The sequence below is a fragment of the Gasterosteus aculeatus genome, chromosome 16 (genome assembly GCF_964276395.1).
Source record: "Gasterosteus aculeatus chromosome 16, fGasAcu3.hap1.1, whole genome shotgun sequence".
Classification (NCBI taxonomy): domain Eukaryota; kingdom Metazoa; phylum Chordata; class Actinopteri; order Perciformes; family Gasterosteidae; genus Gasterosteus; species Gasterosteus aculeatus.
Genome location: NC_135704.1, coordinates 3,908,814 through 3,924,195, shown reverse-complemented (window position 1 = coordinate 3,924,195; position 15,382 = coordinate 3,908,814). Strand labels below are relative to the sequence as shown.

The 15,382-nt window shown below is 42.3% G+C and overlaps 1 protein-coding gene across 1 annotated transcript in view; it reads left to right on the top strand.

The window, feature by feature from the left end:
- Window positions 1-15,382, top strand: part of rpl8 (ribosomal protein L8) — a 45,601-nt gene that overhangs the window by 21,916 nt on the left and 8,303 nt on the right. The window lies entirely within an intron of this gene.

Below are 15,382 nucleotides of genomic sequence, written 5' to 3'. Positions count from 1 at the left end.
TGCAGCTGAGGGTGATGAGGATGTCATTACTTCTGCGGTATTCAGTCATGAAACAAACTTGGAAAAAGCCCCGCAGGGTCTCTGGGGAAGAAGCATTTGTTTTTGAGACACTCCGAACCATGAAGCTCATGATGGCTCCTCCTGAAAAGTCACATCGACCGAGCCGCTAGGACACATCGCCTGGGAACCATAACTATATATGGAACATTTGGTCACACCAAAATGTATTTCTGTTTAAAGGTCATTAGGCTTCATCCTCTGGGATTCACAAACATCATGACGTTTTACAGCGATGAATTAGTTGTGTATGTTGAATTTGTTAAGCATACTTTTCTTTTAAAGCATCACTATATCAGCTTTTGCAATAAATGATTATGCCAGCATGAGCAATTAGCTCAAATAACCAAGAATCACAGATAACGCCTCATAGATTATGGTTCAGCCTCATGGAGATGCTATCAGGATTGGGGTTTTTTTGTTTGCCGGTTACCTAGACGACAACAAACTCCCCACAGAGCTCAGCATTCAAATGATAGAAGACATGACAACAGATAATAGCCGAAAACGGCCTCTGTTTATTTATATATATACATATACATATATATATATATATATATATATATATATATATATATATATATATATATATATATATATATATGTATATATATATATATATGTATATATATCAGTTCTTCTGTGTCTGCAGGTAGTCAACCGATCCGGAGGATTTATTTTTAGGGAATATTTACACAGAACTTCTTTGTGCGATCCAAACAGTGTAAATGGAGTGTTACTGTACTCAGTAAACGATGGGTTTATAAGTAGTTTGAAGCCGTGAGCAGCTGGTAATAACTGTGTTCAGATAGAGTTCAGTGGAGGATGAACTCAAACAGCTCTGTGATTCATTCCAGGCCTCCAACCACAACCGGCCATCGATAAATAAACCAGATCGAGGGGCACAAAGAAAATAAAAGAGGCAGAACGTTTTAGAAACTTCTTCAAGTTTATTTAGAGTATCTGCAGAACTTTTCACAGGAAGTCACCAAAGCAAAAAAAAGTATATAAATAGCTCCAGACAGAAATACGGTTGAGGAGCAGTCATGGGGAGGGCGGACAGGAACACAATGCTACACACACACACACACCCGTCCACTCAGTGTGTTTGTTGGTATTTCCTGTTAATGACCCTGCAGTAACCACGCTGGAGTCTCACCAGCTACTGTTCCTCCCCTCCCCCACACACCCTAACGTTAAAAAAACATCCAAGTTTCCTGCATGTTTGGAAGGGTGTTTCTGTCACCGCTCATCCGCCGACTTCCGACAGAGCGCTGCACTCCCCCCGCTCCTCCGCTGTGCACCCGCCAGGTGTGCAGCTCGCGGAGGGTAAGCGGTTGTTGAGAAAAGCGGATGTGAGGCACAGAGTCTGATTCACAGAGTCAAGCTGATTTCATCAGTTGCCGTGATGTATAACGAGTACTGAGGGCCTTAAGTGCTCCTGCGAGCACTGCTAGCATTCCTTTAGCCACCAGCAGGTTCCATTGATGTCACCGTGAACCTCTGCTCGGCCAGCAATCAGGAGGTCAGAGGTCACGGCAGACAGTCAGTAGACGGGAGGACAGAAGATGTGAAGCAGATCAAAACGTGAACTCCCCTTCTTTCTTTCTTTCTTTCTGTGCTTTTTCACAGTAAAGCGCTTAAAGGCGCTGCCAATAGGACCAGTTACGCGTTACGAGTCTTGTCTTGTGCTTTATAAGTTTGTTACAGATTCAGAAACAGCGATGTCACTTCCTCTGTTCTCTTTCGTTTCCTTGTTTTTTTCCTACAGTTACAGTTGAAATTTGATCTCAGTCTCGAATCTATCCGTTCAGAATAAATCAACCTTTCCATCCACCAAACTGAGCATTGTGAATCGTCTCAGTCAGCCAGTACAACACAGTTAATTTCACATCAAATTACATGCTGACAATATAACGGTAAACACTGAACATTACTACATTAACAAAGAGAGGAAGTTCAGGACCCATGTGTTATTACTAAAACCCCTCAGGGCAGAATCTATGATATTAGGATATATAAATACAATTGACTCGACTATTGGGCTGCATTAGTTTTAGGTGAACCTAATAAACTGCCAACATGCGTACGTTGTCGAGTCTTTGACTTGAGGCGAGACATTTGATCAGTCAGTCCTTATTCAGACCAGGGAGGATGTGACAAAGTGTCTTCCGTTCTTTCGGAAGAGTCAGTTTTACCGTTTGAAACAGATGTGTCTGTTTTTATAGGCGTAGAGGATGGAGCTTTACAACACCTAGAAAACAACTCAACATACAGCATTTTAGCCTCCATGAAATAATTTAGCAATGTTTGTGCAGTCGTCACGACAACGGATATACAAACACAGGTTGGCAACGGCATCGGCGTGATGTGATACTGAAACTCAAATCCAGAGAAAAAACAGAAATTAACTCAAGATGTCATGTTGAAGCCATTAAAAACGTATTACTTTTAGGGGCAGGAAGAAATTGTTGAAAACTTCTGTGGTTTTTAAGTGAGATTTTAGGTTTATTTAATGTAGTTAATTTGTTGAATTCCCTTCAGTAGAGTTTAGTGATTTACTCTTACTCTTACTCATTACAAGGTACTTTTCTTTAGATGTTCACAATACTGTTTTTTCATTTTTCAATCCAGATTTTTGTAGTAGAAACAGAGCGTAATACAAATACTATAGTACAACTATACTACACTATACTACAACTAATACCAATACTACAAAATAAAATAATAAATGGATTCAACATGTTGCAAAACATGTCGAAAATGTTGAAAATCCAAAATGCATCATTTCGGTAAAAGCAACTGACAAAAAGCAGATACATTGGAGGCAGATACGAATAAACAGAAGATTACACGTCTGTAAGGGTTTGTTTCTCTACTGATGGAGCTCCACAAGATAACAAACATATTCACAGATTAGAGCGCTGAACTCACTTGATGAGTTATCTGTGGTATGTAAAGAGACAGCTGATCCCTGCTGTGTTCACATCTACTGATCACAGATCAGCATGATCAGATAGAGGACTTTCATCTCAGAGTCGGGTATGTATGTGTGCAGACATGGAGGAGGTGGGCGCGCCGCCTGACATTACCGAGAAGTGGAGGAAGCGATTATTTCACACATACAGACAGACATACATACAACTGTCCTGACTACATTAAACAAAGACCTTAGAAAATCCATTGGATTGAAACTCCATGAAAAATGTGTTGCATTTAAAACATGACGGCCACACACACACACACACACACACACACAGCTTTGTGTGTCCACAGCCTTATATGGAGATGTTCCTGTAGCTGAGGTCACTGACATTGAGCCATGACATCACACACACACACACACACACACACACACACACACACACACACACACACACACACACAGTGATGAATGTAGGTCAGTAATATAAACTATAAAACACAGAGGACTGTAAATATTTAAGCAGTGATGTATGTGCAATGACACACACACACACACACACACACACAGACCCCTGGGGGGAGGGAGGGGAGACAGGGGGTGTCTGAACAGCTTGTGACGTCTCCAGGCCATGATAACGTCTGCTAATTGGTTCCATCAGGCCTCAGAATGTGTGTCTGTGTGTGTGTGTGTGTGTCTGCGTTCTCTGGTTAATTTTAGTTGGTATCTCTACACTAACTATAAACTGACTGCGTATGTAACGTGCATAAATGTTTAAGAAAGCCTATTTTTTCTCCTTCCAAAGCACTTTGGTAAAACGGTGGTCGGTCCCGTCTTTAGAGCAAAAAGTAACAAGATGCAGTAGAAGTGGCGAAGGTGGAAATAAAAGAGCCTGAGTGTAAGTTTCTCTTCGCAAGTGGTTTCACACAAAATCATCTCGACGTTTGTTTCGGTCAACTCGGTCCTGTGAACCGCACCAACTCCTATGAAAGAAGACCCAGCGGAAGTTTCACCAAAAAGAACACAACAGTTCCCCAGAGGTCAAAGGTTTCCGTTCCAGGAAGTGGCTCCTACTTAGTGTACACCAATGTTGAAAGAAGTACTAAGTAATACTTCCTTTAAAGTGAAAACCCCAAACTTATATTCATTCTTCAGATGGCCTATTTAAGATCATTTTAATGGGTCGTCATACTTAATGGTAGCCTAACTTGCATGATAATATATATTCGTATCATATAATACATGATAATATATGTGTTGTATTATTAATTAATACATACAAGTATAGTCAAAATAATAATTTAGTGTAGTAGAAGTGCAGCAGAAATGTCCTGCTCCTGGCTATTGCTTCAAATAACAGCGTGCTATCAATCCTTTCAACTCTGCCGAGGAAGAACAGAAAAGTAACCCTTCCTTTGAGTTATATATCTGCAGAGCAGTGAGGCTCCACATAATGTAAATTCGGTCCCATCTGCTCATGTCTGGATGTCCACAAACTTTATGACCGTGCAGACAAACTGACAGCACATGTGTGCCTGTGCAGGAGCATGAACAGAGCTGTTTGGAGTGTATCGCAGCCTGCAGAGAAACAAGGGCTGCAGTGTGAGAGGACTGGATGTTACAGAACGAGCGGAAACATGGAAAACAGGCCCCAAAAATAGATTGAATCAAAAAAGAAGGTTCAAAATGTCTGGGATTTCTCACTAGTCAGCTTTCAAGATGACAAAAAGAAACATCAGCCTCGTTGGATTGATAACGTTATATTTGAAGAAAGAAAACTGATCGTAGACCGATGCAGGAATCCCAACTGTGCAGCTCAACCCCCCCAAAGCCCCCACAAGTGAACTGGGTCAGAGTTCACATCGTCAGTCTGTCTTACTTCAAATACAACGGTAATGAATGACAAAATTAGAGGAAAGAGACTGTTTACTGTGTGTGTGGCCATATGTTGAATCAGTAATGAGCCATAGGCCTGCAGCAGTTAGACTGTGTGTGTGTGTGTGTGTGTGTGTGTGTGTGTGTGTGTGTGTGTGTGTGTGTTATCCCACAGGCAACACAAGCTGTTACTAAAGAAGATGCCTTCGGACAAATATAGACACACACACAACAAACTGACTGAGGAAATGACTACAGTGGGACCGTTGGTTGCTCTTTGTTGTCTAAACACCGACTTCCTTCATGTATTGAGACACATATTATTTGGTTGCTAAGACAACAGCTCTCAACAAACTACATATCTGATGCCCCTATGAGCAGGATGACACATATGTTGTATGATAAAACAGGCTGCAGAATAGGCTGGCTCATTACGCTACATGCTGACATTGATTCATACCATTTGTCTTTCTCTGGTCCTTCACAGGGAAAATTAAGGTTAAGGTCACTTATGCCTGACTAAAGAATAGCCATCACTTTAAAAGATAGATGAATCCAGCAATCTTACTTGACAACAGTCTGAACCGCTCAAGTTTGCATTTATGCAGGATTTATCCTCCCGTGTCACATTCTGCAGCTCAAACCTGAAACAACACTGAGAGCCGGAGGACAGGAGAGCTGTGATTGGTCAGCTGGGACTGCTTGTGTTTCCTGCTCCATATTCCTCATATTGAAGAATTTGAATGACAGCAGAGTATTTTTTATTTAAAATAAAAAACAAATACATACTATTCCATATTGACCGGAACTGAGAAAATCCTTCAGTGATATATTTCAGAATTCTAAGTATTATAAAACTCAACAACAATTTGGAAAATAAATGTACAGCTTTTTGTAAATCTATTTGAATGAATTTATTTCTGCATGTCATTCACTCCGTTAATGTTGGTGCCACACATCATGCAAAACCTTTCTATAAACCTTCCCCTCTTATTGTGAAGGCTCCAATGCTCGCGGAGAATGGAAGGATACGAGGATTGCTGTTAAAGAGATGTGGAAGTCGATTAGAAGATGGCTTGATGGATACGGTTTACAGTAGCAGACGCAGAGTTTCACACTCACAGAGCTCCTTCCCGTCTCCAAGTCCTTCACGGTGATGTCACCTCCTGTCTGGAACAACAGCCATTGTGCTCGCCAGGAAGGGAGCTTCCCACGGACGCTTCTTTCCTCCCGCCGAGGGTCAGTCGGTGCGGTTTGAGGTCGATAACTGATGCTCAACAGGAAGAGTCCTCGCGACGATCAAAAAACATTATTTTGATCCGTATTTTCACACCAGCACATGAGCAGAGGAGTGCGTCTCTTCCCTTTACACATGCCGGATGACCCACGCTACGGTACGAACATGTCAAGGTCACGGCGTCTTGTCTTCCGTGGGCGGTGCCTTGTTCCACGTGCCGACTCAGAGCAGCAGAGTTTGAAAGCTGCTTGGATTCTAAACTGATTCCCACAGCGTTTGTCCGATACAACATATCTCCAAATCTTCTAGTTGAAGATTACTCCCGAAGCATTTTCTGTGAGCGTCCAATAACAAAGTGGAAGGATCGACGTTGGAGGTACTTAAAAGCCGGGTGAATCTCACTGGGTAAAAAGCGTTTTTTACGCTTGAAGGTCGTGAGAAAGCGTTGGTGTTTGAATCCCCCGGGATTGAGAACACACTGTGAATACCTGCTCCGTCCGATCCGATCAAGGCCCTGTGACACACGAAAGAGTTGATATCCACAGACCTCGTCAGGTTACCAGAGTGAAGCGATTATAAGGCAATTATCACGATGCCAATTCAACTTTGGCCATTGGCATTGTGTTCCTTATTGTTCCAGATGTGCATTTTCCCGTTTTGTGAATGAGTCTTAATTTGGAAAAATTCCAATTCTTAGTTGGAAAAGTCTTAATTGGATCACTCTCACATGACCGATATGCTGGAGATTCTCTTGTTAAATCGCCTTGAACAGTCGGTTAATGAGAGTTCATTTTTTTATTCGTGGTGTGAAATCTTCTGCTGCATCACACTATTCAGCTGGACCACTGAGGACTTTTTTTTCTGTTAACCTGCAGCCTCATTAAGCTAACGAGCCTTCACCATTTCATTACGTTGATGATCTGCAGCTAAAATCCCCCCTGGGGGGAAACTGAAAGTCTATTAACAAGCTGACGGGCGAGAGACAAAATGATGGCAGTACCAGACAGCGTGTGCGTGCGTGCGTGCGTGCGTGCGTGTGTGTGCGTGTGTGTGTGTGTGTGTGGGTGCGGAGGGAGGCTTGATCATTAATTTTATCTCTCTGTGGCCATGACATGCTTATCTCGGACAACTACAAGTCCATGCGCACACACACACACACACACACACACACACACACACACACACACACACACCCCAACACACAAGTCCATGGATCTGCGTGCGTGTGTGTGTGTGTGTGTGTGTGCGCTGGTTGGTGTGTGTTTGTGTTGGATCCAGCTGTTTGCCTGATATCTGTGACCTCCTGTGGTTGCTGTGTGGGTGTATTAGAGGGAGGAAGCTACAACCAGTTCACACTAACATCATCTCTAATGAAGCTCCTGTGTGTGTGTGTGTGTGTGTGTGTGTGTGTGTGTGTGTGTGTGTGTGTGTGTGTGTGTGTGTGTGTGTGTGTGTGTGTGTGTCAGCATGAGTTCATGAGAGAGAAGCCAAAAACTATTAGGAACCAGAACAATGTTTATTATTATCTGAACAGAAGACCTGGAACTAACATTGTAATGTGATCGTCTGAATCAGGTATCAATGAGGAATCCATAAAGAGCCAGTGTGTATTAAACAAGGCAGAAATGAAAATAGTATCAATTAAAAAGCCTTTCCACTGATTAGTTAATTAGTTAATAGAGTAATTACTATGGAGGGAACAGTATCTGTAGTCCAAAGGTAGTTTTGTTGTCGTCCTCTGTACTCACATGTATACACATACTGTAATTCATGCTGTATTGTGAAGAGAAAAAAAAAACAACCACTTGTGTTCTACATATTGACAATCAACGTACTGTGTAGTTTAATTTAAGGAATCTTAGTGTTTGGTTAGCACCCAAAAACCTCACACACACAATCATTTAATCATTCTTCCTGCCTTGCTTCCTTCCATCTGATTAGAAGTCTTTTTGTTCCCATTTAAAGGGTCCTTTGCCTTCTTACGCAGAACTTTGCATATGCTGTTTCAGAGCATCACGCTTTGATCGACATCTTTAGCAGTGTGGTTACACTGAGCAGTACAGGGAGTTAATTAAAGTGAGATCATTTTGCACGGTCAGCATCGTTACGCAGCAGGTCGTTTTGGGGGGTTGGTGTGAGGTGGAGAGCCGGGTGTGAACGTGTGTGAAATGACACACTGGGAAAAACTATGAAATAACAATCAAGACTAATTTGACCTTCACTTTGTCAACTCAGAGGAATCCTTCATCTACGGGGAGCCTGTTTTATCCATTGATCCCCAAACCGTATTTGGTATGGAAAACGAGTGTGTCAGCATGAACACAGAGACTGTCCTTAACAGCGAAACCCCCCCCCCCCCACACACACACACACACACACACACACACACACACACATTAGCAGCTGGCTTGTCTCCCACAGCTCTCTGAATGGTTTCCATCAGTTGATGATTCATTAGCTGCAGATAGCCGCGCCTCTTTCCCCTGACAGGGCGCTTTGTATTACCCCGGTCCTCTAAAGTGTGTCTCGTTACGCTTTGACACGTGGCGTTCATCATGAAAACTGAGCTGAGGAAGTGACATCAGCGGCGTGTCCCTGGTGGGTGACGCGATGGTCCGGTCCGGGCTTCCTGCCCAGCTCACTTTAAACTGATGTGTGTTCATTTGTGCTGTGAAGCTTGAAAAATCCTGCCACGCCTCCCAAAAAAAAAAAAAAAAAATACGCCGTCGCTTGTCCGATGCCCGTTAGCAGGACGACAAGCAGTTAAAAAACCCGTAATGATGCTCGGTAACGAGTGTGCGATTCATGTGAGAGGTCATCAGGCAGCATAAGTCACATTGTTTTGCTGGTGTCATGACTTCCTGTTGTGTGACCCCACATGCCTGCAGGACGTTCAACCCATGACTGAAGACTGAAGGCTGTATGTCAACAACAGAAAGATGTCCTCTTTCTCCCGTTTGCCTGGATGCAGCTCACACGCTGGAATGGCCTCCGAATGGCGGTGACAGTGAGAACGCGTTGGTCCAGAGGCTCCACTGACCAGGCTGACTAAACTGTCCACATTCCTGCTTTCCAGAGGACCTTCTCGTGGATTCCCATGACGCTTGTTCCAGACGTTTACGTGTCAAACTGTATTGTGTCCTGATAGATTTGTTTATCACCAAATAAATAGAAAACTAATGACATTCCCATCAGCTGTACTTTGTGATTAGTGTTTCATTACCAAATGCTAGGTTTAGCGATTAGGCTGTTGTAAAGATCAAAATGATCTTCATGCATTTGATAGATTGACTAGGAGTAGGACCGCCTAACTTAGCATCCTGTAGACTTTAAAAGGGTCTTTGTTAACAGCACTGACGTCAGCCCACAGTAAAGATGTCAGATCTCAACTGACTTTCACATCCACTTCCCTCTGTGAATGACGAGCTGTTAATCTGTCAATCCTTGCAAAAAATCTAGGTGTTAGAAAGGTCAAAGGTCACCACAATGACCACTTCCACTGGCCGCTTCCTCACAGCTGGTTTTGGCTGTAACCGCTTTGGTGACCCTAGCAACTGCTTTTTTTTTAACTGGGGCTGTTAGTGTGGATTGGGCTTTTTTTGGGAGGTTTTTGCATGCGTTGCCCCCAGCAACAAATGTTGGCTCATCCTGCCTCCCTCTTCCTGTTGCCCCAGGAAGTTCACCTCTGTCAAGGCCTCTTCTGTCTAAAAGAACGTCAAAATAAAAGCCCTGGACACTGACCTTCTGTCGAAATAAGAGTGTGGGTCCTTCACCCCCTGTCCGAGAGAAAGATAACATCCTGGAGACACACACACACACACACACACACATTGCTCAAGCTCCCTGCGTTGCTCAATATCTCTTCTGCAGCCACTGACTGTTTCTCCATCTTTCCTCTTTGAAAGGAGTCTTGCTGAGGAAAGTCCCGCCCACTGGAAGTCCTCAGAATCTAAAAATGGATGTATTAGATCAGCGGTTCCCAAACTCCAGAAAGCCGCGGCCCAATTTGAAATCTGAAATACTTTTGCGGCCCACCCAAACCTTTAATCACAACTCTGATCAAAACATAAACTAGAGATGATTAAATGACCACATGAGAATTTAACCGATTAAAAATGTATTAACCGACAATGTATGTTTTGTGTACCATTTTCTCCGCAGCTCACATATATATTTACTTTAATACAAGAGGGTGCCGCATTTTACTTTGTTTTGTTTGGCGGCGCCTTTGGTTGAATAACGTCAGGCGGACAAGAGCAGCCGTTTCGAGCGAGAGCCTTATTGTTTTATTGATCTCTTCGTTTAAATTGTTTGTGCTTCATCAATTCATGTTTTACATAACTAACGTGCCGCTATAATTGTTCAAATAATACTTAAACTAAGAACCGGATCATATCAATTATCAATCGTTTTAAGTAAAATACAGAAATTTGCAACCCTAATGTTACGACCAGGTCTTAGACGCAACGGATGGGGATCAAAAATAGGTCAGATAAAACAATAACACGTAATTTAAATCATAAATATTTTAATATTAATTTCAAACGTTTCAAAATTGAAAATTAAAAACATTTTATGTATTTATTGTAAATGACCTCTTGCGGCCCACCTGCAGTACCTTCGTGCCCACACTTTGGGAATCGCTGTATTAGATGTTTTGTTAAATATGGTCGGTACTTGTCGTCTGTCGTCCACAGATGATTGAGGTCCAGGCGTTTCAGGAAGGATACCTATGGGAATCTTTTTGACATGCATCACATTCTTCTCACACTGCTGTCTATTATTTGTACAGCAAATACAAAGACAATACAATAAAATCCTTTGTATTGCCGCGACTCCACACACACCTCTCTTGTTGCCTATTGATTGACGGATGGGGTTGAAACTGGTTGAAACTGGTTGGTACTAGCTGACCTACGAAGGTCTCACATATTGTAAAAGTATTTTATAAAAACATGAGGAAATAGATTTTTCTAGTCCGTTTTTCTATAGTATTATTTTGGTGTAGAGTATGACAGGAAATGTGATCTAACGGGGTTAAAAGGCATTTTTCATTTAATCTCGACCGTAAAATAATTATTTAAAAGACTTCACCACTATTGAACCACAACGAACGCAATGCAAACAAATCATTTTAGGTGCATTGTCACAGATCGTAGCTGATCAACTCAAATATTGTAATATGATGTTTGCTGAATGTTTTCCTGTGCGGACAGATGTCTGTGTGTGTGAGCATGAGTGTGTGTGTGTGTGTGTGTGTGTGTGTGTGTGTGTGTGTGTGTGTGAGCATGAGTGCGTGCGTGTGTGTGTGGGGGGGTTTGAATCAAACCCCATTTCAGTTTGCAGAGGTTTATTTTCCTGTTTAAAATAAATAAACAGGAAGCGAGACAGAACGGCAGGAATGGGACATCCTGTGAGCGGAGAGCCGTAGCAAGGACCTCCAGCCAATCAGAGACTCGTGCAGCCGCGTGGTCACTTCCTGTCCGCTCAACGCCACCCGAGGGAAACTGCCAATAATGCAGCTGCTTTTTTTGCCGAACAAAAACGTCTTTGGTGTGTAGAAGCAGCAGAGTGTGGAGGAGACAAAGAGACATTTTGGTTTGTGATGAAGTGCAGCACACACACATACAATATCCTGCGTTTATGCAAATGACGGCTTTACTCCGGACCGTTTCAGAGACCATGATGTTGTTTTCATCGTGGTCGCCAGTAGCGATGTTGACATGAAGAGCAGCTGGCGCAACTGGAGGCATTGCCGCAGTAACGTAGACCCACAATGCCTCTAGAGCAAAACATCTGCTCTGACCGGAGGCGAGAGACCTAGAAAAAGAGCGAGAGACAGTGTGTTAGAGCTACTGGGCAGCTGACATCAAGGGCCAATTTGGGCCCATATTGACCTCTTGGTTCCCATTGTATAATGCTGACATACACTGAAGTACACAAAACACACACGAGAATTCTTAGTCACAGGTCTTCTGTTGGCGTCATTTAAACGGAGTCCAGCTGAGTAAGCACAAAGTTATAAAAGCGCCAATGATCAGTATTTGAAACGGGGAGGTAACATCTAACCGGTCAAACTCTGGACACGTAATCCTGAACGCACCTTCTACATATTACACAATAAAACAATCCAGGGCAACAAGAAGGGTCTTTTAATTAATAAACCCACTGGGAGAATGTGCAGTGTGTCCGTCTGTGTGTGTGTGTGTGTGTGTGTTTGTGTATTTGTGTCCATACAACCAAACAACCCCCCAGTCCCCGTCCCACGGTCACCATGAGAACTGTGGACAGGAAGGACAAATTTATACGTTAATTAGACTTGGTATTCATACACAAACACACAGTGTACATCCTGATTCATATTTCACATCTGACTCTTTGTCTGTTTTTTGTCTTTGATCTCTCGTGACTTCATCTCTCAGCTGATTTAGTGGAACTAGTTCTGCCAGAAGTGCATATTTGTCTCTTGGGTCTTCAGGAGAAACATTTGTGCTTAAATCAGCTGTGGAGATTTGAGTTATTCTAAAAGGTTTTTAATAGGTTTGCCCTTAAAATAACTTTAACAACTTTTTTATGGCTCCCTACTCCCATTAATATTGAATATTTCATTATTTTCCTTACATGTATGCTTTGTGCTTTGACATGTGTCTTTAAAGTGCCTTAAACAAGGTTATATATACGATTTCTCAAATAATTTCAGGTTATCATCCTCTTCAGATGCAGTCATGCTAAATTCACACACCTGATCAGACGTGATCCGTCTCCGATGGACCCATATGAAAACGGTTGGTCCAATCACAGGCCTCCCTTGAAGGACAGGTCAGCTTCAACAAGAAGAGCGTCTCTCTCAATGTGTGTTTGTGTCCTCTGTCTGAACTCTGCATTCACGTCACATCAAGGAATGAAAAGGAAACCTCAGTCAGAGCTCCGGATGTCAGGTAGGTTTCCTTAAACTGAGTCACAGGCCACAAATTATCATTAATCTCTGCAGAGGTGTAAGCATGCATTTATATGTCACTGGGTATGTGGACATGAAGAAACACGGCATGAACAGTTTAAGACAAAGTGTCAATAGGAATGATGCAGCTGCACACCACATGCCAGCATTCCCTTTGGAAAGAATTCTATTGTATCGAGGAGGGTCTCAAACTCACTTCAGGTGCGGGCCAGATGCAGCCCACTTACGGTCAACGGGGGGGTATGCCAAAGTCGGGCCAGATGTGGCCCGCGGGCCGGAGTTTGAGACCCCTGGTATAGAGGATGACTCAAGGGTCGTTGGTGCTGGAGGGTTTGGGGGCATCTTGCGGTAAGGTTGTAGATTGCAGGCGGTGGGAGACCCTTCCATTCACTCCTCCTTTCCGAACACGTCGGTAAACTACGGTGGCCGTGAGGTAACGTGGGAACACAACGTGTCCTTACCTATGCAGGTACAACGGCTCATTCTAAGGTAAAGAAAACACAATAAATCCTAGTTTCGATTCGTCATACACTAAAGAAAGCATGAAATTGATTCAGTTTCTGGCAATAAACCCCGATCAGTCCTATAGACTTTCAGTGTAGTTCAATGACAATTATTTTCTAGCGTCAGTGTTTGGTTTGTCCATTCCAGGCTACTGTGGAGCCCAGTTAAGTGCTTTGACCTGCTCTTAATATAAGTCCACAAAAAAAAGTTATTAATATTATTTTCAGGTGATACATAATCACCTGAAAATAAACCTACTTACATAATATTCAGTTTCTACCAATATTTACCCTTAAATGCTACACATATTTTCACTTGGAACACAGTATTTCTGCACTGGTGTATTGCTTTTTTTTACAGTAAAAGTCCAGAGTTCTTATTTCACCACTGCTGCATGAATCTTAAGTAAAGGATCTTCATTCTTTCAATCTTCAATTGTTGCCTACTAGACTGTATTTCGCTTTATTCTGAATCTTTCTGCAGGGTTTAAAACATAAATGGTCTTGTCTTCAAGTCTAAGATCTGAATGCAGTTTTTTCTCACATTTAATCTCAAAATCTTTTAGGGTGGTCAGCAGAATACTTTCTAAACCTTCTCGCTCTGTGGAATATTTAAAATATGTGTATGTACATAAATCTGCATGATCTCAAATGACATACTTACATTTGTCCTACTTTTGTCATTAATAATCTTCCCAGGAGCAGAAACTCATAATCTGGTTCCATCTGAGAGAAGCAGGAAACAGGAACTTTTCTTTTTCCTGCAACAGAAACAGTAAAATATACAGAAATGTCTGTGTGTGTTGTTGGTGTTTCAGCTCTATTGTTCTGTTTTGTCCCAGATGTGACAAAGCAAACTCTATTAATGATGAGGAGACTAACACACACACGAACACGCCGTGCAGCGTTAGGTTGCTGGACAGCAGAATGGGGCTCTGTTGTCACATCTGCAGCTCTGCAGTTTCCTTCTTGCAGAGTTCAAGGGTTGTTCCACCACTGGGAGGTCAGGGGTTAAAGGTCATCAAAGACGCTCCTTCTTTTCTGAAGTCTTACAGTTTACACTTGAGTCTCGGTGTGGCTGCAGTTTATGTTCCCCTTTGTTCCCGTCCCTCAGCAGATGGAGCAGATGACTTGTTGTTGGAATGCATTAACGATGCATTCCAAGTATTGTTCTTCGAATCTTTATTCTTCATCTTCTATTTCTTCCGCGGCACCTTTCAACTCCTTCACACTTTCAGCTATTAAAACCGTTCAAATATTAAAATGTTCAGCTCCTTTCTGGCTTGAGGGCTATGACTTTTCAGCTTTCTACCTCTTATGCTTGAATTTATATAAATCAATAATCATTAATATTTTAACATGGTTTTCAAATGGAGTTTGCTTTCAAATCCTCCTAAACTTCTTCAACTTTCAGATTTTTCAGCTTCGCAAATCTTTCAGCTACAGACACCATTTCAACTTTCAAATGTTCACACAAGTCTTAACTATTTTATGAAAAAAACTGCTTCTTGATATCTATTGTACTTTTTTCATAATCACTGATTATGTTTCACTAGTTCTTCGCTCCGTTTCTGACTTTTACATGAGTGTGTATTGCGTCTGCTAGAGGCGGGGCCTCGCAGGCTAGAGTGTGGGGCATCGCAGGAATCTGGTAAAAAAAATATGGAACTTCTGTCCTTGCAGCCAAAGTATACACTCTAGAGGCTTCATTTCTTCAGATTAATGAGGGTATGGTTGTGCTGATTGGATTAATGTGTTCATGGAATCCCAGAGTTCTTTAGTTTTGGCGCAAGGAGTGTTTGAGTGACACAACCTCTGCCAAAAGCCCC